Raw genomic sequence first — 4,049 nt, forward strand, 5'->3', positions numbered from 1 at the left:
GCATCACAAGGCTAAGGTTTCTGGCTGCTTGCAGGGAGACATTAAGTCAATGCATGGAGTATGATTTTCAGTCGCAGTTGGGCGGCAAGGGGGGGGGGGGCTGGAACTGTGCGTACAAAAACCACTTCTGCTGGTAGCAGCAATTTTGTTCCCGTTGGCACAAGCTGATTAAAAAACTCCAAAATCTGAAAGTTGAACAATTAGTGCCGCCAGGGCTGAGCTCAGTTACATTTCAGAACTTTGCTCCGACGTGCCAGGAAAATCAAGCACTCTGTTAGGCAAGGATATGCAGGTGGCTGTGGCTCTGTAGCTTGCCGGGTGACCTTCATTCAGGGGCAGGGCCTGCTCCATTATGGCATGTCTCTTTCCTGCTCAATGATACCCAGTTGCCCCTTTGAAAGAATCTAGGGGAAGATCAAACCGCAGGAGTCAGAGCACGGCCAGATGCCCAGGTGCATCACTCAGCCATTTGCACAATTTTGCTCCCATTCCTTGGTGATGGAGAGCAGACGAAGGCAGTGAGATACTACAAGTTCCATCCACGTTGTCAAGCGAGTTCCACAGTGGAGCCAGGTTGGTCAAGTGGACGAGCCTGGCAGGTCGGGAGGCAGGGCTTGGGAGAGCCTGGTGGGTCAGGAGGCACCTTTCCAACCAAGTAATGTGTCTATTTACTAGGGTAAAATGTGCCTTAGAAATGCATACATTACATATGTTGGTAACAATAGTTGTTGTTTAGTCGTTTAGTCGTGTCCGACTCTTTGTGACCCCATGGACCAGAGCACGCCAGGCACTCCTGTCTTGCACTGCCTCCCGCAGTTTGGTCAAACTCATGTTGGTAGCTTCGAGAACACTGTCCAACCATCTCGTCCTCTGTCGTCCCCTTCTCCTAGTGCCCTCAATCTTTCCCAACATCAGGGTCTTTTCCAGGGAGTCTTCTCTTCTCATGAGGTGGCCAAAGTATTATTGGTAACAATAATATACCCAAAAATGAATTACGTTCAGGAAAATTGCTTGCAAAAATGTGTATGTTAGGCAAAGTTGCATACAAATATATGTATATTAGGAGAAATTCACCCTAAAATGCTGGTGAATTTGCACGAGGACTTTAAAAATCATTACCATCAAACTGATGTGGAAATGTGGAGAACCAAATTTAAGATTGGAAAAATGAGAAATTGAGAGAAACTGAAATGAACAGATTCGCCCATCCTTACCTGTGGCACTGTCAGAAAGCAAGAAATTGCGTACGAACAGACCAGGAACATCCTGAAAAGAAGACTACAGTTTGTGTCACACATGCTATGTCTTATATGCTCAAGGAATAAAGGGTATGTCCTGCTTTTGTTGTGCTATAGCTCAAGGTTGCCCCTCCAGACAGCAACAACGCAACGAAGCTGGGGAAGTAGCACAGAACAACTAATAAAGCAGAATGCTGTGTAGATGCTCCAACGTAAATCTGCCGCCAATGAAGTTTTATTGCACCAGTGGCATGTTGCAGTCTGCAGGAGCCCTTAGTGCGGCCTTCTGTTCCCACCCGTTTGTCATGATGCGTCATCCTCCGGTTGGCTGTTGTTCTGTGAGTTTTTGTTTACAAGCCAGCCAGACTGACATAGAGCTGCAAGGGAAAGAGGCAGCTGGGAGGAAACAGGTGGCAGAAGCAGCAACGAACACTTCCATTGATTATAGCCTCTGTGGCTATAAAGCATCCTGAAGATGTGTCAGCAGCAGACAGTTCCTTGAGCAACTAACAGGGGAATCCTAACCAAGAAAGAGCAGAGTGGTGTATCTGCCACCACATCCCAAGCCCTGTCATCTCTCACCAGCCAGGGCAAAATATGGGGAGGCAGCCCTCTCTTTGCAACACCAGTTCCAGCCTGGCATATCTAAGGGGCTCAAGGATTGAATACCCCACCCCATCCCATTTGGGGACTTCCTGCTTCCTACTGCTGGCAGAAGAACCTCTAATAGTAGCTGCCTACCTGCCTGGGTGCAACTGGGGCCTCTTCCATAGTAGAGAGCCCACTCCCTCCAGTAATGGTCCTTTCAATTGGTGGGGGCTGGCAGAGAAGCAACATTGTGCCATCCTAACTCCTCCACCAACACAGCAGTAGGATTGCGCTCTGAAGGGTGAAGCAAGCAGCACCTGAGCACGTGCAAAAATGGAAGTGTTCCGAGGGGAGTGTCCTGAGAACCTGGCCCTATTTGTCTCCCTGGGCCTGAGACTCCCATTTCCTCTGCTAGACTTAATGTAGCATCTCCTGCCAGAACCAAGTTTTGAGAACAAACGGAGGCCGCTCTACTGGTTACTCTTGCTTAAAAGAGTGTCCAGTACACCGCAGAACAAGTTTAATTTATATCATATAGTCTTTAAATGTGTCAGATAAGCCAGATGAAGATGTCTGAATGTGTCAGCTGAGGGAATTAGCAGGCACAAGGCACTATTACCCTACGAGGCAGGAAATATTGGGCAATATTACCCAATTCCTGCCTGAGCTGGCACATCCAGTCATCTTTATCTGGCTTAATGAACTGCAGCGCAGGCAGCGTCTCAAGGAAGAGCGCTGAAGACATCTCCCTGTCCTGCTTTGCTCTGTGCGTAACAACAGATATAGCACACACAAGGAAAAATCAATACCAAATCTTAAAAGCAGCAGCAGCGAGTTTCTTTTTATAGAACACTGTCCCATTTGCAGTCTTCTTTTGTCCTGACCTAAAGCATCTTGTCTCCAGTTAAATTTCAAAGAGGACTGTTTGGACTAATACTTTTTAAAAGCAGAGGAGAAATGCAGAAATGGTAAAAGCAGCTGGTGGTGTGTGCGTGCGCGCACATGTGCGCACACGCACTGGTGAGCGCTGGGATACTTCATGGGCAACATGGATCCCCACTCAATGAAATCTCTGAAGAATGAGGGCTGCCTCCCTACCAGGAGATGATGCCAGATAAATCATACCTAGAGTGAAGGAGAGACTCTGCTTCCATTGTTCGTCTTTTTTAGGCTGCAACTGTATGCCCACTTAGCAGGAAGTGAGCTCTGTTGAATTAAAAAAATGTACTTTTTGTAGACCTGTGTAAAGATAAAGGTAAAGGGACCCCTGACCATTAGGTCCAGACACGGACGACTCTGGGGTTGCGACACTCATTTCGCTTTACTGGCCGAGGGAACCAGTGTACAGCTTCCGGGTCATGTGGCCAGCATAACTAAGCTGCTTCTGGAGAACCAGAGCAGCACACGGAAACACCATTTACCTTCCCGCCAGAGCGGTACGTATTTATCTACTTGCACTTTGACATGCTTGCAAACTGCTAGATTGGCAGTAGGATTGCGCTTTTAGGCATTTCATTTGCCCTGCTCTACCCTTCCCCAACTCCTAAGGAAAATTAGGCTGCATATGTGCCATGCATTTAAAGCACACCCACCCAAAGAATCCTGGGAACTGCAGTTTGTTATGGGTGCTGGGAATTGTAGCTATGTGAATGGGTAAAATACAGTTCCTAGGTTTTCTGGGGTGTGTGTGCTTTAAATAGATGGTGTGTATACACAGCCTAAGAATATAGGGTGATAAGGAGATATACACAAGAAAGGGAGAAAGGCAGCCAAAAGCTCCTCTTTCAGGATGTTTAACTTGTGCCTCCTCCAGCATGGCTTCGCAGGCAGAATAGCCAAGAGGCTGCGCTGCTCACCCACAGTGGGGCTGCCCTCATGGGTGAATTTCTCTAACCTGGATCTTAGTCACTGAATGTCAGCACCCTTCAGAAGTCTGAAGGTTGATTTACTGAGAGAAGGAGGATTATACCTCTACAGTGATTGCTTTGAGAGATCTGGACCTGGTGTCATTTCACAATGGATGCTTAAGAACACCTTTAAACACTGTGGGCATTGTTACTGCATGGCAGCAGATGAAAACAGAGCCAGTTTTGAATTCCATTTGTATTATGAACATGGGAAGAAGGCGGGGAGATGGCAGTTTAAGCACAAGTTATATAAAAGGCTTCTACTGGGCGGTAAACCCCAGCAGAAGTCACAAGGGGGCAGCAACAGCAGAGAAAC

This window comes from Zootoca vivipara, chromosome 1, assembly GCF_965207765.1.
Source record: "Zootoca vivipara chromosome 1, rZooViv2.hap1.1, whole genome shotgun sequence".
Lineage (NCBI taxonomy): Eukaryota > Metazoa > Chordata > Lepidosauria > Squamata > Lacertidae > Zootoca > Zootoca vivipara.